Raw genomic sequence first — 25,246 nt, forward strand, 5'->3', positions numbered from 1 at the left:
TGATGATGATGAATCCTCATGTTCTGTTGTTTATTCTGCTATTTGTTAATGTAGGCTAAAACTAATTAAACCCCTGGGATTTTATTAATGGGTCACAGACACGCATTCATTGTAATTTCGTTTAATTCTAATTTTATTTTACCTTGTCGGTTAATGAAAAGATAATGATCTCGTCGGTTGAAAGTCAGGGGAGGAAACGAAATGACAAAGGCAACATTTAGTTTTCGTTTAGTTTAAGTTTTTTTTTTAACTAATATTTTTTTTTCTTATATTCAGGTTTATTTCGATTAGCATAAATGTTTAATAGCTAGTTTTATTTTTTCTTAGTTAACTATAATAACCCTGCCTGGGAAAAACATCCACGACTGCAGTACAGTCAATTTTCCAGCTGTTTAAGCCATGAATATTTACAAATTCACGAACTATTTATTGCCGTCTGGGACACAATCTCAGGCCGGGAGTCTCAGACTCATCGAAGCCAAATACAGTTATTGATGCTCGGGAAGCTAACAGCAATTTCTTAACGATCAGCATTTCATCTGAAAGAGGTTCGCCTAAAAATGTTGTCCAATAGAGGGAGCCACAGGATAAGGAATATTTTAAGCTTATTTTCCTTATTTTTAAGCTTATCTGTTTCCATACTTTTGAACTATAACCATTACATTTCTTTAACCATGTTCTGACAATATAGTTTTACTGTACATTGACATATGAGAAATGCTTATCCCAAGAATAATTATTTTTATATGCCGTCTTAACTAATAGCCTATGACAGTTTGTTCTGCATGTGCATTTCTTTTTTCCGGTATATAGCTTACAATATTATAATTTCTATTAAAATACATGATTAAAGTGTTTGATAATAGGCCATAGCTTGCACTCTGAATTAATCTTTTAATTTCGAATTTGGTCTTTTAATTTAACTGTCTTTAATGCATCATGCATTTTTTGTTTGTTTGTTTTGTTTTGTTTTATAAAGGATTTCTATGGGGGACAAAACTCTGTAACAATATGTTTTACTTGGATAATGCTGTCATTATCTTAGCAGTAGTGTTTTTGACAGGAGAAATATGTTGATTAGTTGTCTCTGGTTGTCATTTTAGGACATTAAGCCCAGGCATTTTCAAGTTAAGCAATAGAACATCTTTTAATGTCAGTTGATTGGCTAATAGTGTACGTTAGGTCATGTTTTCGTCAACATATTTAAACAAAATTAGGAATGGAGAAATATTCAGCGATTTTGAGGTGCCTTAAATGTGTTTTCTTTTTGCTCAAAACAAAGCAAAAACATCAATTTACAGAACTTCAGACAATTTACAAAATAACAACTGGCAAAACTTACTTCAGACGTCACGGCGCAGACGTCACGTAGCTTCTCACGTAGCTTCTCACACGGTTTCTCTGGCGACGAAAGTGTCACGCTTCTTATCACACGTCATTGGTCACGGCTTCTGCTCACGGCAAGGTACGCGACGATCGACACGACTGATTGCTTAGTTAGCATCGTAAATAGAGAAAGGACACCTCATACTATGGCACGGGATCAGTGCCAAAATCAAACTTCCGAACGACCGACCGACCGATCGAACGTCAAACCGAACGTCTATCCGAACGTCTTGTACTTTGAGCGTCTAACTGAGCGTGTCGACCCACGTGACGACCTGACGTGACGCCAGCGTCTTGAAATTAACTGGTTTTTAACCATGTAAGATGCCAAGCTGATGTGTAAAGACTATAAATGTACATTACAGGCATGAAAGTATGTGTTTTACTAGCATATAACTGTAAAAAACATCCTAGTCTTAATTTGATCCGTACAATCATGTTAACTGTTAGCTTTATTGCCTACTGTACAATATGGCCTATACCAGTCCATCAGACCTCTTTATCCTACTTCCCAGGAAATCTACAGAATACCAATCAGGTAATGTGCTCCAGGACAGCCTTTAGTGTGGGCTGTTAAACTAAACTCTGCTGGTCGTGTCCCTGCAGGAACTAAATTGTATAGCCTTGCTTTATACACCTTTTTCCACCAGTTACTTAAAAAAATAATAATTAGTTATAGTAGTTACTTCTCACAAATAGTAGCTGAGTTAATAACTAGTTACTTCATTCTCAATTACCAGGGAAAGTAACTATTGGGTTACTTTTTAATTTTCTTTTTTCAAATATGTCAAATAACTTGGATGCCCCAATATTAAATATGTTAAATGAACGAAATGGACACTAAATAGAATAAAATATTTTTATAAAACATTGTACCTAATCTACACTATTTTAATGTTGCTGTGGGGCAACGTGAGAGACAACTATCAAATTCAATATATTATTGTAAATATTATCATTACTATGGAACAATAAAACACAATAGATGGTTTAGAACTTTTAATATTTATTGCACAGGCTACAACTGGCCAACACATAAATAAAAATAAATTATGCTTGATCCTTCTTGACTTATGATCCACTCTTATTCACGACATGAAATTTATCTGTACTGTAGGCTACTGTTGGTAGCCATTAAAGAAAACGTATTTCACATTTATTTTTAAATAGGCCTATTATAATGTTATTTTTTAATTTCATCTATTTGATAATAAATAGGCACTAAATAAAGATATTTTATACCTAAATACTAAATCCTGGACATTACAGGCAATACACATCTAAAACAACACTAACACAAACATATTTCTTTCCTGAATCCATGTGCTCCTCCATTGTTTTACTTTCAAAAAGCAGACTGTCCACAGACATTCTATATTCTTAATTTGACCTATATTATCATTCTAACTTGTTGTTATTGTTAATTTTATTTCCTGCTGCAATGTTCACAATCCATGCAAGACACTCTAAATTAATAAATTGTTAATTATTGTAATTGCCTATATAGTATATCATCAGAGTCTCTTTATCCTTTTTCCCAAATCAACAGAATATTCAGTTGATATCATGTGAAGCCTCAGGAGAGCCTTTAAAATGTTTTTGAATGAAAGTTTAACATTACAGTTCCTTTAGTGGACAGTTGCTCTTACCCTCTTTCCTTCATCTCAGTTGAATGAGATTTGGTGACAAAATTATCTTTAATTATCTATAAAATTATCTGTCTACACACACAAATAAAAACTAGGATTGATTTGGTTGATTAAAGGTAGGCTATGTAGCCTACCCGAGCTCAAAAGTCAATATTGAGGCATGCCTTTTAGAAAATATATTGTCTATATAACTTATACTTTACATTCTGTAGAAGTGTGTTGCTGTGTTTTTATTTTATTATCAGACATGAAAAATACATACTAGGCTATCATAAAAGCAATTTCTCATTCTCTTGAAAAAAAAATTGAAAATTCTTTGGTAGAGTCATGCAATTGATTGTGTGTCTGCTGTTTCCTAATTCATCAATTGTCATTTAGATTAAATATGATATTTGTTCCCTGATGAATAGTTTTACCCCTTAAAACATTAGTTCCTTGCATGAGTCATTTAATGCAAAATGGTTGAACTAGTTGCCATAAACTGTCAAGTGTCAAGCATATTTTCTATACATTTCTATTAGACTTTTTTTTTAATGTGTCATGAATTGAAGAATTGCAGAGGTGAATTTTGAATTTTACAAATGAAGGGAAATGTAAGGGGCTAGATCAGAACAAGACAGTCACTTTTTAAAATGAAATATCAAAAGGATAAACAACAGACTTTATTTCCTCAGCCTTGAGTTTTTGAACTGATCTCTTGAATAAATGATACAATGATACATAAAATACATTTTATCGGACACTTGTCGCCACCTAGCGAAATATCATATATTTATTTCATGTAACACGTTCCTACACGTGCTTACGTGTTGTTAACGCGTTCCTATGGCGATCGGTCGGAAGTGCGAGTAACCGATCGTCTTCCCAACGTATTGTTTACGTGTAAAGACACGTTGTAACACGTTTGTGCTTTTCTTACCTTAATTTAACTCATGATTCGATTGTATCCTTTTCCACATGCTTGGACGGCTAATTTGGAAAAGAACGGGACATTCCACGAACATTTTCTCCATCTCCCATTAAACGTTTTAGGAACAGACTTCTAATTTCGAAATGTTTCAAATGAGAAATAGCCTATGCTTTACCAAAAGTAGCGAAATCTGCAACCTAAATAGCCTATCTGCTTTTTATAAGCTACGCCTAAATTAAATAAGCTATTGATATATTGCATAAAATATCCTGGCCATTTAAATCAGATATATACTTATACTTATATCTACTTCTTACATCTACACACATCGGAATTCGACCTCGTCTTTTGTAAACAGTAGCCTAAAGTTTGATTTGATTGGCCAAAAACTTTTACAATTTATTTTTTTCATTCTAATTTGTTACAGAGCAGTGACTTGATCATATTATTTAACTTATAGAAATAGAATAGCTGCAAGATTCCTTAATGCTTATTATCAAATTATTGAGACCCTAACCCTATTTATTTATAATTAGGCCTATAAAACAATTATAAATTAATTATAAAATACTGCCCCTGCAACAACAACAATTTCTTCTTTCTTTTTTTTTAATCAGTAGGCCTATTTGATGTGACCATACTTTGTTTTTAGAACCACACCAATTTGACTACATAAAAATAGACATGTCAAGCTTTCTATAGATATATTTCTCATGTCTGTGAGTCAAGCAGACTATACTGAGTCTCGGTTCCTTTAGCCTATAAGTCGCGCTCCAGTTCACGCGCCAGTGATCGCGCCCGCGCCTGCCATGATTATATTGTCTACTTTATTTGCTTCTTATTTATTAAATCGAGGCAATTGGTTGATGAAACATTGATTTAAATTAAGATACATTTTTTACAAAACGAAATTCACTTTTAGAAAGGCTTTCTACAAAACAAAACTTAAAGAAGTGGTCAAAATCATGTCTGACCCACTTCATGACTCCCGATATATTGGCATCATATGATGCATCTTACTCATGCTGTTCACTTTTCATTATCAAATAGATGAAATTAAAAAATAACATTATAATAGGCCTATTTAAACATAAATGTGAAATACGTTTTCTTTAATGGCTACCAACAAGTAACTGGTGGAAAAAGGTGTATAAAGCAAGGCTATACAATTTAGTTCCTGCAGGGACACGACCAGCAGAGTTTAGTTTAACAGCCCACACTAACTAGGTGTTGCTGTAATTTATAGTAATATTTACAGTATTAGTCAAAAGTCTTTCAAATATAATTCCTTCGAAGTGATGGTGCTTTACGTAACATTATGTAAGTTGACATTTGTGCTGGCTGTATACAGGCCACCAGGATACCATACAGACTTTATTAAAGAATTTGCTGATTTTCTATCAGAGTTAGTACTAGCTGCAGATAAAGTCCTTGTTGTTGGTGATTTTAATATCCATGTAGATAATAAAAAAGACTCATTGGGATTGGCATTTACAGACATTCTAAATTCTATTGGTGTTAGACAACACATGTCAGGACCCACTCATTGTCGTAATCATACTTTAGATCTAATATTGTCACATGGAATTGATATTGACGCCGTTGAAATTCTGCAGCAGAGTGACGACATCTCAGATCATTATTTAGTGTCATGTATACTACATTTAGTTAAAGAGGCTAAACTGCCTCCCTGCCATAAATATGGTAGAATCATCACTTCTACCACTAAAGATCACTTTATAAAATACCTTCCTGATCAGTTTCATCGCCTTAGCATACCAGACAGCTTAGAAAACCTTGATGTTGCAACAGAAACTATTGCCTCTGTCTTTTCCAGCACATTAGATTCAGTCGCGTTTAAAAAAGATTAAGAAATTTAATCCAATGCCATGGTACAGTGAGCAGACTCGGGCCCTAAAAACTGCAGCCAGAAAAATAGAGCGTAGCTGGAAGAAAACAAAACTAGAAGTATTTCGCATTTCGTGGAGAGAGAAAATGAAGTACAGAAAGGCCTTTAAAACTGCTAGATCTGCCTATTTTTAAAAACTCTTAGAAAAAAATAAACACAACCCTAGGTATTTATTTGATACAGTGGCTAAATTAACAAGAAATAAAGCTTCAACTACTGATGTTTCCAAAGAGCACAGCACTAACGACTTTATGAACTTCTTTACTTGCAAGATTGATAATATTAGAGAGAAAATTATAACCATGCAACCGTCTACTACAGTATCGTGTCAGACATTGCATTTTAGTGTCCCTGAGGAAAAAATTCATTTCATTTACTGCTTTAGGAGAGGAAGAATTGTCTAAACTTGCACTGTTAAAAATAAAAGTAAATTTACAGGTAATGGTCTGTATTTTTTTTTACAGATTTTTCCCATTTTGTCATTATACACTGAAATGCATGTTGTTTTACAGATATTTGCTGTAATTTAATTTTCCACTATTAAATTTACAGGAAATTGCATGTATTTTAGTATTACATTAAATTTCTGTTTTTTAAAAGAAATGTTCTGTATTTTTACAGACAAATGTGTAAATTTACATAAAATGATTAATATTTTACAGATTTTTTTCTGTAAAAATAGAAAAAAGGGAACAAAATGTAGAACTAAATCAACAGCCATTCAACATGTTTTTTCCTCTTCCACTTAAGATAATGTGTTGGTGAAAGTTAGTTTAAGGTTCAATTATAGTATTGGTACATAAGGTGTGTTGGCCTTCTATATATATTACATTGTTTATTTTGTTTATTTTACCTCAACTTGCACATATGCTTATTTTGAAACTGCTGATTGGCCTTGACTTATTCTCCTCTAAATTTCCTGAACATTATTGATATGTACATTTTATGTTTTTCCAAATCGAGCTGCACATGCGTAGCTTTGTTTGTTTGGGTTTGTTTGTTTGTGTGTGTGTGTGTGTGTGTGTGTGTGTGTGTGGCATATTCAAATTTGCCGCCGATTACTTTTCCGTTACTCCCGCCCACAACAGTTCCCGGTGTTATGAAATATTCAGTGTCTGAGATTTTCGGTGACACTGGGCGGAGCTTACATGAATATTCACGTTAATGCACGCTCTTCGGCTAACATTAAAGGTAATTGGCATATGTTTCATTGTTAAACGAAGTGAAGCTTATATTCTGTTATTGATGCACAAGATTTTATATATATTGTGTTATGTTGTGTCATGTGTTAGCTATGTTTGATATGAACACAAGTAATGATTCGCCAGAGGTGTTGTTAGAATTCGCTAAACGAGCCAATAGCGTTAAGTAGCCTATTTTTGTTGTTTCTGTATTACCTTGAGTCTTTTAAGCATGTCGTTTTGAAAGTTTGCCTAAATGTATGGTAACATAATGTGGCGTCACGAGGGCACTCTCATATTCAAATATACATAAAATAGCGACTACGCCACCCCAACCCAAATCAGCCGGGGAAATATCAACTAAGGGCACACAAGTTCGATTTTCTTCCCACAATCACCAAACAATGAGACGTGGATATGTACAAAAAAGCACTTTATTGTATCATAAGTAGTTTTTTTTTATTAAAAGATCACGGGTCATAAAGCAATGCAATGCTGGTGGCAGTCAACCACTCCAGACTACGAATATTTAGATAAAGAACAAATTGATCACCACACAACAACAATTCTCGCCACTGAGCTGGGGTGCGCCCAGAGGAGGGCAGGCTAAGCAGTGGGCTTCACAAAACCCCCGTTGAGTATCCCCCGGAGCACAAAATCAAGCACCCACACCCTTAGTGCAATCCACGGCAAGAAAATCCACACCACACAAGTTTGGGAAAGGAGAATTTCCACCCTCCAAAAATAGCCCGCCTGCCCACTTCGGGTCACCCCGGCTCCTACAAAGAGATGAAAGAAAAAAAAAAAAAAACACACAAATAACGGCAACAAACACAAAAAAGGGAATCAAAATACAAAGGCAAAACACCACTAGTTATAAAATCACACCACAATAAACAAAACCAAACACAATCACAAAAGTTAACAGATCTTTAGAAAAAGGAATAAATTATATTAAAGGGCTCCAAAAAAAAAAATATTACACATACTTGGCTATCAAAAACAAAAACACTAAACAGAGCCATACAACTACAAGATTATTAACAAACCGAAGAAAGAGAATTCGACGAGTGTAACAGATTAAACTGAATAAGTCCAAAACACACAAAGACAACATAGAACAAACAAGAGAAAACAGGTCGGATATAAACAAACCCAAAGAAAACAAGCAAACAAAATAAAGCAAAACAGCAGCGTTAGAACTAGGCCATGCAGCGATAGGTCCCACCCAAGTTACTGGCCTAAAATACATTAAACATTTTCATTAAAATAACATACCTTCAGGACGGTCATAGGGACATAAGTGGGTTTACATACCAACCAGCAGGACTTCCGATTAAATATCCGGCAAACCAATTCCTTAAAATTCACTGAATAGAAAAACAGAGCGTTACACATTCACCCAATAAACTCATATCGTGCACGCACCAAAAAAAAAAAAAAGAAATACACCGTACGTACCTAGAGGGAGAGCAGCCGCCCTTCACAACACTCTGTGTTATACATTCCAGCGTTTTCTTTTCATACGGGAACTATAGCGATAACGCAAGGGAGCCAACACTTTTAAGCAGTCTTAAGAGTAACCACAAACAGACACCAGCTGCACAGAAAAGTCAGTCACCAAACCATTTGAATACTAAACCATATCCAGGACAAGCAAACACCTACCTCGAATAGAGCAGCGGACTACCGGAAACCCAGACGCAGAAGTGACGTAATGACGCGATCGCACACTAGCCTGTGGAAGCTCTCTATATATACACACCTACCGCTCAATCAGCACTCCCTATGGGCGGAGATACCCATGAACGGCATTTCACCACAATCATAATATTAATTGTAAACTCCTGTAGTGAAGGCAGCAGTAAACTTTCCTAGTTTGCAGAAGCACTTCTAATCTGGGTAGACTTGAATTTCTGTATGTAATGTTTCAAAAATTGCGCACAAAATACATTAAAATTGTATTTTGTCGATGAAATGCATTATTTTGTGGGACAAAAAGATTGAGAATTTTTCCTAATAATATGAAAAAAACACAACTTCAGGATTTAATAAAGTCTCTTTAAAAATATTTACCAACTGAGCAAGCAATTAAGAAATGACAGAACAATCACAGTAGGCTATGTATATATGTCTGATTATCCACATAACAATAATATTCGTCATACTTTTGCCAATTGTCTTCTCCATATAAATATTTTTAAATAAAACCTGCATTAGTAACTTTTAGTTTTGTAGCTGATCAATTTAACCACTTGTAATTCAATTTTAACATTTTAATTGTTGTGGAAAGCGCATTAAAATAAAACCTTGTGAAAGTGCTGCAGGGAAGCTAATATCACTGTCTCATCATGTTTCTATTCATATAGAGAGCATTGTGTGTTTTGCAGAAAAGGATAAAGAAGGTTTACATTAATTAATGCATGTCAAAAACATAAACGGAACAAAAATAATAATAATGTCTAAGTAAAAATAAAAAAAATAATAAATAATAATGTCTGGTTAAAGTTATGCAGGCTATCTGAGAAAGCAATAGGGAATGACACAATCACAACTGAAACTTTTATTATGCAACCACAGTTAGGCCTACATTTATACAAGTTATCTTCTCAAACGAACTAAAATAAAATCAAAACAGTTGTAGCCTACTAAAACAAACAAACTCAGTGTTGGCTCATTTCCTAACGATAGACCACCAGTGGCTGTAATCACTACTAAAGTATATCTCAGGACACAATGTAACCTACAAACAATTGAGCATACATAAACAGTTATTAATAAAAAAGAATCATACATTCATTTGATGCGGAAACACAATCACGTTACAGAAAACAGTTGTGATCCAAGGACAATCCACTAACACTTTCAGTGGCGCTTTAACTCAAAACAGGAAACTCGTGAATATTCATGTCTGAGATTTTCGGTGACTCTGGGCGGAGCTTACATGAATATTTACGAGTTTCCTGTTTTGAGTTAAAGAGCCACTGAAAATGTTAATGGATTGTCCTTGGATCACAGAACTGTTTTCTGTAACGTGATTGTGTTTCCGCGTCGAACAAATTTATGATTCTTTTTTTATTAATAACTGTTTATGTATGCTCAATAGTTTGTAGGTTACATTGTGTCGTGAGATATAGAAGTGATTACAGCCACTGGTGATCTATCGTTAGGAAATGAGCCAACATCGAGTTTGTTTGTTTTTGTAGGCTACAACTGTTTTTATTTTAGTTCGTTTGAGAAGATAACTTGTATAAATGTATCTGTGGTTGCACAATTAAAGTTTCAGTTGTGATTGTGTAATTGCCTTTTGCTTTCTCAGATAGCCTGCATAACTTTAACCAGACATTATTATTTTTAAAACACATTGAGAGTTAGATTTATGTTCCGTTTATGTTTTTGACATGCATTAATGTCAAATTTCTTTATCCTTTTTCTGCAAAACACACAATGCTCTATATGAATAGAAACATGATGAGACATTGATATTAGCTTCCCTGCAGCACTTTCACAAGGTTTTATTTTAATGCGCTTTCCACAACAATTAAAATGTTAAAATTTAATTATGAGGAATATTATTGTTATGTGGATAATCAGACATATATACATACTACTGTGATTGTTCTGTCATTTCTTAATTGCTTGCTCAGTTGGTAAATATTTTTAAAGAGACTTTATTAAATCCTAAAGTTGTGTTATTTTTAATTTTTATTTTTTCATATTATTAGGAAACATTCTCAATCCTTTTTCCCACAAAATGATGCATTTCATTGACAAAAACAAATTTAATGTGGAAAAAACATGAAGCACTGTGAATCAGGATTCAGTTTAACAGTGTTGATATTTAACTATATGGAACTAAATGATCAAACCTGCAGTATATTCACAATGAAATGTTTTAGTTCTATTCTACAAGCTTTCCATAACAATTAAAATTGTATTTATGTTAAATTAGCTGCTAAAATAATAGACCATGCAGTAATTTGCATATCTGTAATATCAAAGATGAAAGTAAATAATGAGAGTAGTTTCACTTTGAATAAAAAAAGAGCAACTGATTCTGTGTTGGAATTTTATTCACAAATGAGAAGTCACGACATATGACATATTTAATTAGCAAAAACACTTGTATTTAAACATACACACTAAAAACTCCTGGGTCAAAAATAACCCATAATGGGTTATTTTTGACCCAAATCCTGGGTTAAAAAGGGACCAACTAATTTCTGGGTTATTTCAACCCAGAAAAATGGGTTATTCTTTTTGACCCAACTTCTGGGTTAAATACCTGACCCAAATTTTGGGTTAAAATAACCCAAAATTGTAGTTAATATAACCCAACTTTTGGGTCAAAAGAACAACCCCAATATCTGGGTTGAAATATCCCAGAAATTAGTAGGTCCCTTTTTAACCAAAGGTCAAAGGTCAAAAATAACCTAACTTGGGTTACTATGCCAGTATGCCTTATTTCAGAAAATAAAACTTCAGAAACTTACACACTTCAAGCACTTTTACATTTTTATTGCATTAAATTAAATTAAACTCTACACACTTGGACCTATTTATCTTAGGTCACACTGTAATAACATTAGACATTAGAAAAAATAGAAAAATAAACAACTCATTTTCTCTCAAACATTTGACAACATTCAATAACTGGATTGAACTTGAGGGACAAGATTTTTGATAGTGTCCTCATCTAAGAGAAGAAATGCCTCCTCATCTATGTCTTCACCTGAAAGACAGAAAACAAGACAACATGAGTATTGTTAATAAGTCGAGACAATTGTGAACCACTCACCAGACACTCTTTGATTATCAAGCTAATAAATAATCACTCTTAAGGGAATGCTGTTGGTTTTTTTTTTGTTTTGTTTAAAAAAAAAAAAAAAAAAAAACGTGGCCCAATTTGCTAGTTAACTAATGTGGTTCTTTTGCAGCATTACCCATTTTGTGTGAATGACAGTCTATACTGTCCATCTTTTCTTTCATTAACAAGTGTAATAATGACATTAATGCAAAGGTGAATATCTGGCCCATTATTATGCATAACAGCTTAAAGACAAGGCACAAGTATCTTTTAACTATAAGGGTTATTATAGAGATGCATTCCCCACTGTCAAAGAAGTTGTGACTGTCACAAAATCTTACACTGACACATTTAAGCCATATTCAAGAAAAATATTTAGGTATAGAGAGATGATATGAGGGCAGTTCAAGGGATAGTTCACCCAAAAATGAAAATTTGATGTTTATCTGCTTACCCCCAGGGCATCCAAGATGTAGGTGACTTTGTTTCTTCAGTAGAACACAAATGATGATTTTTAACTCCAACCGTTGCAGTCTGTCAGTCTTATAATGCGAATGAATGGTAACACAATTTATAAGAGTCAAAAAATATGCTTAGACAAATCCAAATTAAACCCTGCGGCTTGTGACGACACATTGATGTCCTATGACACGAAACGATCGGTTTGTGCGAGAAACCGAACAGTATTTATATAATTTTTTACCTCTAAAACACCACTATGTCCAACTGCGTTCAGCAATCGCTTAAGGCCGGAACACACCAAGCCGACGGCGACGAACTAGTGGCGACGAAAGCAGACTGCGGGGTCGGCTGGCGTCGGCTGGCGTCGGCAGCGTCTGGGTCCAAAGTTGCCCTGACACACCAAGCCGACGTTCGACAGCCGACGGCCAAATAGCACGTCCGTTCTGCGCCTGCGTGAGATGAAATGCCTTTCCATGCCAGCAGGTGGCAGTAGTTTGTGTTCGTTGCTATGGTTCGTTGCTAGGGAGACCGGAAGAGCTACAGGGATACAAAACATAAACAAAGGTGCATGAAAAACCAGTTCTCGCTCATCACATACGGATTCGTGTTATTTCAAAAATGTCCAACACGTTGCAAATGGCACTGGCTTTGTCAGCCCTTGGTCTTTTGCTTGTGGAAGAGGAAAAGAAGAAGCGGATGAGAAAAATACGGAGAAAGCGCACTAAATGGGTGAAACCATGGATACTCCAGAGACAGGCCCAAGGTGCTTTCCCGAACCTGTGTCGAGAGCTCGAGTTACAGGAAACTTGTGGTTTTAAAAATTTCGCTCGGCTTTTTCCCACTCAATTTCACATGTTAAAAGAACTTATTAGTCCAATCATACAGAGAACAAACACGAACTACCGGGATTGTATCTCCGTGGGGGAACGTCTGATGATTACACTACGGTTCTTGGCAACAGGTAAGGTTATTCGTTGTTTGAACATTTCATTAAAACACCTTTTCAGTTGTGTTTATTTTGGTGTATTATGAAGCATTATAAAAGTGAAAAGAATTTTATTATTTTGTATCCAGTTGTAGCCTACTTTAAAAAGACACAATGTATAAAACATTATTATGGTTGTTTGTAGCACAATGTCTTTAATAACTGATAAAAAAATATTTGCTTTAATGTAGTGTAGTACAAATGCATTAAAAGTGTTAGATTTGACTCTGTAAAAGGTGTGGAAAATTAATAGTGGAGTTATGTGTTTGTAATCTTTGCAGGAGAAAGCTTCAAGAGCCTTTCTTACCAATTCCGGGTGGGAATGTCCACAATTCAGCAATTTGTTCCTGAAACCTGTGCAGCAATCTACCAAGTCTTAAAAGAGAAATACCTAAAGGTATACATGTATCTGTTTAATGTTTTTTGTTTTAGCCCAAAAATGAGCAATTTTTTTGATCTCTCAGATATTGTTTTAGGAGGCCTCTGATGTAGAAATTAAAGATTTTTCAGTTTTTTTACATTTTAATAAGGGTAATTTTAGGGTCTTATATTGTAGTAGATAAACTGAAAGAATAGACAGGATGGTAGACCATGTGTCGAGGGCAGAGATCTAAGTATTATCCATCAAATTATAATTTCAATGCAAATAAAATTCCACTACTACATTCAAACAATACAGTCTGGCTGGCCTATTATGCTCTCTACTTATCATACTAAAAGAACACATTCATCCCCCCAGAGCACTTACAGGTTCATATTCAAGACCATTCATACCTGTCCCTGAACAATGCAACAGGCATCTCCCCCCAAAATCCAAAACATAAAGAGCCTAATGCTGACCTATAAACACTTCTTCAACCCAATAGCATTGTGAGGACGAACAATAGAACCCATTAACTATGTAAATGTGATCTTGAGAGAAAAAAACATTTGCAGGCATTTTTTTTTAAATTTTTGAAAGTGATGTTGTAATTCTGCAGAAGTGGGCTTTGCAGGGTTAATTCAAGAATGTCAAAATCACTGAGTTATTAATGGTCTGACGAGTTAAACTAATTTCTTTTAATTATATTGTTTTTTAGTGCCCAGACACAGTGGAAGAGTGGCAGCAAGTAGCCGTTGGATTCCAGAATCAGTGGCATTTCCCAAATTGCCTGGGTGCTCTGGATGGAAAGCACATTAACATTCGTCCCCCTCCAGGATCTGGATCTAAATTCTTCAACTACAAGCATACATTCTCAATAGTGCTTATGGCACTGGTAGACAGCAACTACAGATTTCTGTATGTTGATGTGGGCAACGGGCGCATTTCAGATGGTGGAGTGTTTGGGGGATGCTCATTGCAGGATGCCTTGGAGAAAAGAACATCCAACATTCCTGCACCTGCACCACTTCCTGAATCAGACCAGCTGGCCCCTTACTGCATTGTGGCTGATGAGGCATTCCCCTTAAAGGAATACCTCATGAAGCCATACCCGAACCGCAAGCTGTCTGTAGAGCAACGCATATTCAATTACAGACTTTCAAGTGAGCTCGAAGGGTGGTTGAAAATGCATTTGGCATCCTGGCAAATCGTTTTCGCGTCCTACTAACCACCATTAATATTCAAAGCACTGCCAAAGTGGAGGACATTGTTTTGTCTTGCTGTGCTCTGCACAACTTTCTGCGCAAAGAGTGCTGTGAAGTGTACATGGCAGGAATCGACCAGGAAGAACAAGATCATGACACTGTCCCTGGAAGATGGAGAGAAGACCCTGGCCTACAGCAGGCCTCTCTGCCACGCACAACCAACAGTACAACACACGCCAAACAGCTCAGGGATAAACTGTGCCAGTACTTTAATTCGGACACCGGTGCAGTGCCCTTTCAGTGGGGCAAAATATAAGCATGTAGCAAACTTGTTTCTTTCCCCCTTGACCTTGGTTTATGTTTTATAACAATGGTGTGAATTTGCAAAATAAAGTTTATATTTTTACATCATTGTGTTTTGTGATTTTTTTTACATAAAGAACAGTGAAGTACCTTTTACACAAAGTCAGTGTTTTATTTTCAAATGTGCAAAAATAGCATTAAGGTAATTTACAGAAAAATATCAACAGTTGGTATTTAAAATAAATAAAATGTACAGAAATATAAACTTTGCATAAGTACTCTAATATAACGTACAACTAAGCGTGACATATTTACTAAATGCTACAATATCTGTTTACAATTTTGCTACATAAAAAATTACAAGTGTGTATACTGATTGGAAGATGCATCCAGTGCATGGTTGTGGCCCACTGAATATTTGAAAATGCAATTATCAACCTCATGCTGGAAATGTGGCAGTAGATGTGGTGGCAAATTCCGCATTCTGTGTTCAAGATTTTTGCAGTAAGCTGAGATGGCATCATTGGTGTTTTCCTGTGATGCCAACTTTTCCAGAGTTTTGCCGATGGTGCGCATCAAGTTTGTGGATTCCTCGCTGGAGGATTCGTCTTGCATCTTCCTGCGCTTCCCTGGAGGCTTTGGTTTTATGTTGGAGCTTTGCAAATGGTCCTTTCTCATGGCTGTGGACTCAGTTCCACAGATGGTGGATTCAGCCAAGGGTGTACTTGACCGTAGGTCAGCATCACTGAAGCTGGGGTCTTCATGGGTGCCAGTCCAGGTGTCACTGTTGGTACCATCTGAGGGTGAACAGGAATCACTATCAGCCGCAGGTTCCTTAAAAAACATAAGATACAAATGTGACAAGTTAATGTAATGGCTTGACTTAATATGCGGAGTTACTTGTGAATAGACTCTTTTAAAGAAGCACTTGCCATCTTACAAAAAGCAAAATGTTTATTTTATTCTGAAATTAAACAATAAATAAATAAATAAATATAAATATATTTGTTTATTTACCATGATCATTAGATTTGAAGTGCTCTCCTTCCTTTTTGTGTGAGGCTCTAGAAACTGCAGGCGGTTCAGGATCCATTGCTGCCTGCCAGTCTTCTGAGCTCCAGAACTTCCTGAGGGTCCTTGTTTCTTATAACGCATGTATTGGGTTCGCAATGAATCCCACCGCTTCTTGAGCTCTTTTTCTGAGGGACAAAGTAAAATTTTGTAAGCATTAAGTGTTATGGCTGCTTATTTTGTCACTTTAATGAGTATTTGTTATGCCAACAAATGTTACTTTTTGCTGTATTGTTAATTATATTATTAACAATTTGATTAACTTTAATATTATTATGAAATATGAGATGCTAGCACAGCACATATTAATTACTGTCTGTTTCCATAAACAAACTTAGTTTGGTACACACAAAACACTAAAATGGTTATATTAGTTTTACTATGGACTATTGAACAATTACAAACAAGCTTTCTCAATTGCCAAAAAGGAAATCTTACCTGATATGACGAGTTTATTTTCGATCTCACGCCACAGTTCAGCTTTCAGCACACGGTTGACATAACATTTTTCCGTAATGTCATACAAACCCGGCCTTTCCTGGATCATGTTGATCAATTCGTCTTCACTTGCCTCGTTCCAGATAGCCATGTCTTTCACGTACCTAAGGTAAACAATGTGTGTTCCCTCTTGACTTCGTCGTTTACTTGCTTCGTCACTTCCGTTTTTCTTTTCTCATGCACTGGTTCGCTAGCTGAACAGCCAATCAGAATGATCATATGGCCCGACGGCCCGACGAGGTCCAACGCCGATTCAACATTTCGAATCGGCCGAAACAAAGCCGACGAGGACCAACTTCAGCCGACGGTGCAGAACACACCGAGGAAACTTAGTCGGCCGACGAAGAAAAACTGCCCGACGGCCGACCGTCGGCTTGGTGTGTTCCGGCCTTTAGGTTTCTCACACAAACCGATCGTTTCTTGTCTTAGGACATCAATGTGTCGTCACGCGCCGCAGGGTTCAGTTTGAATTTGTCTAAGCATATTTTTTGACTCTTATAAATTGTGTTACCATTCACTCGCATTATAAGACTGACAGACTGCAACGGTTGGAGTTGAAAATCATCATTTGTGTTCGACTGAAGAAACAAAGTCACCTACATCTTGGATGCCCTGGGGGTAAGCAGATAAACATCATATTTTCATTTTTGGGTGAATTATCCCTTAAAAGAGTAAAACGCTCACCTCTAAAATTCTCTATCAGCCCAGACATCCGCCACTCAGTTAGCTTATCAGCGACAAAGCTGTCCATTTATAATGACCTGAAGAAAACATAGCAATAGAGGTTAGCAACAATTTGAAGACTTGAAACGCTTCTTTAACTCTCACTACTTAAGACAGTAGGGCACTGTATAATATGATAAGCACAGCGCAGCTGGTTAACATAACTATTGTGTAGCCTCGTCGCTCTAGCCGCGGCTAAAGGGGGTCGCACACCGGAAGAGAAGCGTATTTAAAATTCAAACACATTATTCTCTATGAGTGTACACACACCGGCGGCGCCATTCGGCGTCTGTCCGCGGCGCCCAGCAACGGTTCGGGACCTTGTTCAAAATCCTGCAGCGCCACAGAGCGCCATGTACATCGATTTATATTAAATTTACACTTATTTGTCTCAAATCGTCGTTAATGTATATACTGACTTCACCATGTGCTGCAATATAAATTTAGTTTTACATTAATTTACAGAAATCAGCTGCTTGAATGAAAATTGCTGATGTTATTGGATTTTCAGGTGATATTCTCAATTCATTCAGTTAACGGACGCTCTGAGGTAAAGTGTTCAGACTGCAGACTCAGCAACGGTTGTATTTAATTATACAGTACAATCATAACATACTACTGACATTATCTTAATTTCATAATGTCCTAAAACATAACAATATTGCTGGCCATAAACTGAGAAAGTACGCGATACCTTGAGTTGTCCTAGACGCGGCGCAGCGCGGCGCTTCTCGTCCGGTGTTCGACCCCCTTAACGCGGCATGAAGTCGCCACTAACTGCACTGTGCTTATCGTATTATTACCAGTATTATAACAATGAGATAAGTACAGCACAGTTTATGAAAAATAGAATTTAAAGACCGTGTAAAGTGAATTCAGTCATTTTCTTCTAAACACATTAAATAGATCATACGTTTCTCGATGTGTAAAAAGCACAACCATTTTGACACCTAATTTCATGAACTTATCGTTATTTTTAATCATTCAAATTTGGCTGGGTGGTTAATAACACTTTCTTATTTAGTCTGACAAACTCAAAACACATATTTATTTTGACTTTACACGGACTTTAAACTAGTTAGATGTTGTCGCGATATCCGTGGGCGGCTACGTGCTAACCACAGAATTACCACGGTAAGCCATGGTCATTTTTTTCAACAGATGGTGCTAAACTAGCAACGGGGACATGGACACAGAAAAGTTTACGTTACATTGACACTGAAAATACTTGCTTACCTTGAATACGCGATGAAGTTGCACCGAAGAAGCCCAGGCCAAAACGGATCGAGTGCGTTCAAGTTCAAGTGACGGTTGTTTCAAACGACTGTTGTGAGAAAATTCCAGAACAACAGCGAGGGCGGGGGGAAGGGGCGTTAACCCAGAACATGGGTTACTCTTTGAAAAATAACCCAGAAACCTAAACAACCCAGGAATTGGGTCAAAATATTAGCCCTATAACCCAGAAAATGGTTACTCTCTGAAAAAATAACCCATAATTTTAACCCAACACAAATAACCCAGAAAATGGGTTAAAGAAATAACCCAGGAGTTTTTAGAGTGTACATTAACACACTTTACACAGGGTCTTGGGATCCCAGACAAATGAAAGTTTGGTCTGCTCTTGTGATCCCAGTGATTTCAGCCTTTGATACTGACACATTCAATCTGAAATATATAATAAAATGACATTACAACAAAATTTTTAATACACTGTCATGTTCTAAACAAAGTGAAAAATAAAAGTGTGTGCTTTGTCTGGTGTAGAGGGGTATTTATTGGCAAAAGTCATATTTGGGAATGAAAGAATATTGGCTATAGATATTATATTAGTTATCATGATGCGTAAATCACCGTGGCCTATTTGGATAATAAATAAACTATATTTAAAGTACATTAACATGGTTTCTTGCATGTGCGCAATTTTTGAAACATATATAGAAATTCAAGTCTACCCAGATTAGAAGTGCTTCTGCAAACTTGGAAAGTTTACTGCTGCCTTCACCACAGGAGTTTACAATTAATATTATTATGCTAGCATACATGTTGGCAAACTTTCAAAACTATGCTTAAAAGACTCAAGGTAATACAGAAACAACAAAAATAGGCTACCTAAAACGCCCGTTTAGCGAATCCTAACGACACCTCTGGCGAATCATTGCCTGTGTTCATATCAAACATAGCTAACACTTGACACAACATAACACAATATAGTTTAGGCTATATAAAATCTTGTGCATCAATAACAGTTAGAATAAGCTTCACTTCGCTTAACGCTGAAACATATGCTAATTACCTTTAATGTAAGCCCAAGAGCGTGCACTAACATTTTCAGTGGCGCTTTAACTCAAAACAGGAAACTCGTGAATATTCATGTAAGCTTCACAGTGTCACCGAAAATCTCAGACACCGAATATTTCATAACACCGGTCAGAGCCTACAGTAGGGGTGTGACGAGATCTCGTGCCACGAGATCTCGCGAGACTAAACTGTGACGATCCTTGTGAAAAAAAGTGCACTTTAGTATACTTTTATAAAGTGTACTTATTGCAAAAATAATATACTTTAAAAGAACACACTTAAGTGTGAATTAAATGTAATGTTTTCATCGCTTAAGTGCATTATATCTGTACTTAATTTCAAATATATCACATATTAAGTTCATGTTAAATGCAATAAGTTGAACTTAAGAGTGATTTTTTTGAACAACTTAAGTGGTACTTTAATACAACTTTATGACAACCTTCGTAATTGCTTCTAGTACCTTTAAAATATAGTTAAAGTGCACTGCCCAATGCACTAACAAGCAATTAATGTGAACTAAAATACATTTTAATATCAGATATCAATACACTTAAGTGTGAATTAAATGTAATGTTTCATCCGCTTAAGTGCAATCTATTTGTAATCAATTTCAAATATATCACAGATTAAGTTCATATTAAATGCAATAAGTTGAACTTCTGAGTGATTTTTTTTAAAGCACTTAAGTAGGACTTTAATACAATTATTTATGTACTTCAAAATATGGTAAAAGTATACTTCCGAATGTACTGACAAGCAATTAATGCGAACTTAAATATACTTAAATGTAATTTACATGTACACTATTATATAAATTAATACATTTGTAATTACATTTTTTGTACATATAATAATGAAGTTACAATTTAGTATATTTCAAAATATTACAATAAACACAAATGCAAATTGAAACCCTCTACATTTACTGACAAAATAATCTCTATAACAAATGCACAAAAACCTTTTTGTTGATGCACAAGAAAAACCCAAGAAACACTATACACAATCACAAACAATTACAACACTTTAACTCTCATTAACATGAACTATGAATGAAAAATACTTTAAGCATTTATAAATCCTAGTTAATATTACGTATGCATTATTAAAATCAAAAGTTGCATATGTTAATAGATAATGCACTGTAAACTAACATGAACAATAACTATACATTTTATTAACTTGAGAAAAAAAATTATTGCCTAATGTTAAGAAATATTGATACTGTAAAAAAAGTCAATGCACATAGTTAGATAATGTTATCTAATATATTAATTGATGTTAACAAGCGAGACCTTTTGTAAAGTGTTACCTTTTGTAAACCTTGTTACTTATAAGCTCTGCAACCCTTACTAGCACAAACATTAAACAGGACAAAAAGGTTTCTTCTAAAATCTTACTCCAGCATTACAGTGAATGTAATTTTGAAAAGAAAAAACAAAACAAACAAAAAAAACAATGAATTCCAAAGGCACAAAAACAAGAAAACCAAAATTGTCTGTCACCACCTTTTTTTAAGTTGTATGAAAAAGTGCTGTTTATGTCAATGTCCCAGAAGCTCTTCATCGGCAGAAAACCTTAAATGTCCATGAAGCTGCGAACCACCTCTACACAGTATGCATGAATGAACATGTTCATTCAAGAAAGAAAAAGAAAAAAAATACCTGGAGGAAAAAAAAAAAAAAAAAGTAGTAAGAGTCAGTCCGTTATTATAATTGGTTCAATCGAATGAAATCAATAGATATAGATATATATACACAGAACTCCAAAGTTTATATCCAACTTTGTAGGTTTGAAAATAATAAAAACCCATTTGGTATTCCCTAAAGGCAAAGAGTTGCTGATAGTGATTGAAGCCTGTGGCCAAGATGTTTACTATGTACTGATAATTTCCTCCACTTTAATACCAGTTACAGTGTGAAATAAATATGAATGAACATCTGAAGGTATGTTACAAGATACAGTACAACTGATCCATAACATGTCACATTTAATCGCTCAATCAGTGTTTCAACGCGTGGAAAGACGTCAATGAAACAGCTTGTAAACAATGTCACGTAACATCACATTTACTTCAGAAAAATCATATTCAGCATAAACTCATTAGTCAGCTATAGAGAGGAGCATTCTGCTAATTATATGCACCACGTTACATATTCATTATTTTATTTTAAATATTTTTTTTTTATAATTAATTTATGTATTTAATGTTTGAATACATAATTTATGACAGCTACAATTTAAATGTTTATATTTCAAAAAACAATTTAGAGTAGAAATATGATTATGTAATTCTAAAGTTAACATAATCATAACTTTATTATAAAACAAACAAATCATACAAATTAGCATTGTATTTGTTTCTTTATTTAGTACTTCCCTGATGAAGCAGTTTATTCTGCAAGGTGTAAGTAAACTTTTGACCGCAACTGCATCACCCAAGATGAATAACCTCAGTCATCAGGACAACACTAGTAGAATCCTGGGAGAAGCTCCTTCACATTTCCCACAAACACCAGGATTCCAGTGACCACACCATCTTCACTGACACTGGCCTTCCAAAATAGAGAACATTTTTATAAACATTTTTACACTTTACAAGGAATTAAACATAACTTTATCAATTACACAAATATAGATAAATAACCCAAGGCCCAAGCAAATTGGGGGGTTTTGCTTTGAAAATAATTATATAATAATATCATTATATATAAATATAAATATATAATGATTAGATGGGGATTTGTAAGTGCACAGGTGAGAATTTATTACTTGCAAACAGAAAATATTCAAAGCATTTAAAAGCTATAAGGACAGTTGATGGCAGTGTTTTAGCTTGTAGTGTGTGATCAGGGTGGCTGAATTAATGGAAAAACATGGAACATCACCTCATCAATACAGGTCTTTGATTCCACACAGCTTGCACTGTATCTCCCATAACAAATCTGTACTGATCCTACAAAATGAATATATAAAACAACAGATAAGCACAAAAATATTACATATAACAAACACAAACAGTAATTGAACAACTAACTTTTCAAATGCAAAAAGAAAAATAGATTATAAGCATTACTGGTGGTTATAATAGCGATTAAATGTATATAATTGTCTTTAAATGTTACAAGATCAGATCTTTGAATTTAGTTCTGCAAATTTAACTTAAAGTCATTTAAAATGATTTAAAAAGTCAGAGTTCAGTGTTCTTTGAACACGCCCACACACGCGACCACGTTCATATTGTATAAGAAATTATTATAATGCAATCATAAATAAATTACAGGAAACATGATTAATTCACCTCCTTATTGCGATTAAACTAAATAAGTTACACTCATAAGAACTGCTATGTTCCGGTGAAAAAATAAAAATAAAGAGCATATATCAAGATACTTACTTACTTACTTTTTACTTTATTTGTAATACATAACGTCTCATTTGTAGTCATCCAAACGTGCGCTCCTTTGTTTTCTTCTTTGATCAGCAAAGTTGCCTCGCGCATCGCGATCACAGAAAGATGGCTGAAGGTGCATTTTTCAAACTCTGGTGAAGTAATGCGCCGTCATGACGTAGAATTGTGGCGCATGCGCATGATTAAATTTGTTCAGGTTCAAGTTGAAGTTTTTCTAATTCATTGTTGTAGTCAGACTGTACGTTTACAGAACTTGACTCATTCACCTAACTGAAATTCAATTATTTTATAGTTTAGTCTGATTAAAATTAAATGTATTTTAACTGAATATGAATTCAAATTATTTTTTAGATCTGTTAAACTTTTGCTTGCCATTAAATAGGTTTAATCAACTTAGAACAACAATGATATTATAAGTATTATACACATATGTAAAGTATAGCACTGTTGCATTAAGTATCACAAATACAGCACTCTGTAAAAAAGAAAACAAACAAAAAAAAAACATTTTATGTCAAATATTTTGTAGAAAACTGACACTAGTCGAGTTTAGAGCAGGAGCTGGTGATAAAAATTTCAACAATAAGTTGTACAGGATTATACACTGTATAAGCAAGTGTTTTGAAATTCAGAAAAATAAATTTCAAGTGTATTAATGCACACAGTATTTATTAAAGACTAAGCACATTTAAAATACATTAACAAATGTAATCTTGGACAACACACTTAAGTTGAAATTAAAATAAATTATTTTTCATGTGCTTTAATATATAAGTCAATACATCAGAATAAGTTTACTTATTTAAAACACTATAAAGTCATAATTAGGTAAAAATTAAGTGCATTTATAAAAAGTGCTCTTAAGCATGTTTAGAAATATTGTCATGAAAGTGTACTTTCTTCAAGTACAACTTAATATTTATTAACACTTTTTAAAAATGCACTTTGTAATAATGACTTATTAAGTTGTACTTGAAGTACACTTAAATGACAATACTTATTAACACTTTTTTAAAAATGCACTTTGTAATAATGACTTATTGTCATTTAAGTGTACTTTCTTTAAGTACAACTTAATAAGTCATTATTACAAAGTGCATTTTTAAAAACTGCACTTAAGCGTGTTAATAAATATTGCTATTAAAGTGTACTTTTTTAAAGTACAACTTAAGTCATTATTACAAAGTGCATTTTTAAAAAGTGCACTCAAGTGTGTTAATAAACATTGTCATTAAAGTTTACTTTCTGTAAGTACAATTAATAAGTCATTATTACAAAGTGTATTTTTAAAAAGTGCACTCAAGCGTGTTAGTAAATATTGTCATTTAAGTGTACTTTCTTTAAGTACAGCTTCATTTGACATTATTACAAAGGGCATTTTTAAAAAGTGCACTTAAGCATGATAATAAATATTGTCATTAAAGTGTACTTTATTTAAGTACAACTTAATTAGACATTATTACAAAGTGTATTTTTAAAAAGTGCACTCAAGCGTGTTAGTAAATATTGTCATTTAAGTGTACTTTCTTTAAGTACAACTTAATTTGACATTATTACAAAGGGCATTTTTAAAAAGTGCACTTAAGCGTGTTAATAAATATTTTCATTAAAGTGTACTTTCTTTAAGTACAACTTAATTTGACATTATTACAAAGGGCATTTTTAAAAAGTGCACTTAAGCGTGTTAATAAATATTTTCATTAAAGTGTACTTTCTTTAAGTACAACTTAATTTGACATTATTACAAAGTGCATTTTTAAAAAGCGCACTTAAGCATGATAATAAATATTGTCATTAAAGTATATTCTATTTAAGTACACTTAAGTGGCCTTTAATTTTAATTATATTGTATTATCTGCAAGTGCACTTTTTAAAAAGTATACTAAGTACACACAAAGTACACTTTCAATACAATTAAGTGCACTTCTTTTTCACAAGGGGAGATTTCTCGTCGAGGCGAAAAGTAGTATCGTGATGTTGCCATGACAGACAGAGCGTTAGGATGATTAGGAAAGAATATGCCACCGCTACGTTTACATTACGCATCCACTGTCGTTTTGCTTTATGTTTAAATAAAAAACAT

The 25,246-nt window shown here is 34.4% G+C and overlaps 2 long non-coding RNA genes across 4 annotated transcripts; both read right to left on the reverse strand.

Moving 5' to 3' along the window:
• Positions 1 to 7,277: 7,277 nt before the first annotated feature.
• LOC137008005 (uncharacterized) lies at positions 7,278 to 8,758 on the reverse strand. Its single transcript, XR_010892738.1, has 3 exons — positions 8,704 to 8,758; positions 8,497 to 8,635; positions 7,278 to 8,405 (listed from the first exon to the last, which is right to left on the reverse strand). It is a non-coding gene; the product is annotated as an uncharacterized lncRNA (long non-coding RNA).
• A 2,675-nt stretch (positions 8,759 to 11,433) lies between these two features.
• Positions 11,434 to 24,115, reverse strand: LOC137008139 (uncharacterized). Of its 3 annotated transcripts, none has more exons than XR_010892758.1 (5): positions 22,640 to 24,115; positions 19,744 to 22,306; positions 18,687 to 19,115; positions 17,412 to 17,488; positions 11,434 to 11,767 (listed from the first exon to the last, which is right to left on the reverse strand). It is a non-coding gene; the product is annotated as an uncharacterized lncRNA (long non-coding RNA). The 3 variants fall into 3 exon arrangements; XR_010892757.1 differs by having other exon boundaries at positions 18,687 to 18,867; positions 19,024 to 22,306; XR_010892756.1 differs by having other exon boundaries at positions 18,687 to 22,306.
• Between the last annotated feature and the right edge of the window lie 1,131 nt (positions 24,116 to 25,246).

The sequence above is a fragment of the Chanodichthys erythropterus genome, chromosome 19 (assembly GCF_024489055.1).
Source record: "Chanodichthys erythropterus isolate Z2021 chromosome 19, ASM2448905v1, whole genome shotgun sequence".
Classification (NCBI taxonomy): Eukaryota; Metazoa; Chordata; class Actinopteri; order Cypriniformes; family Xenocyprididae; genus Chanodichthys; species Chanodichthys erythropterus.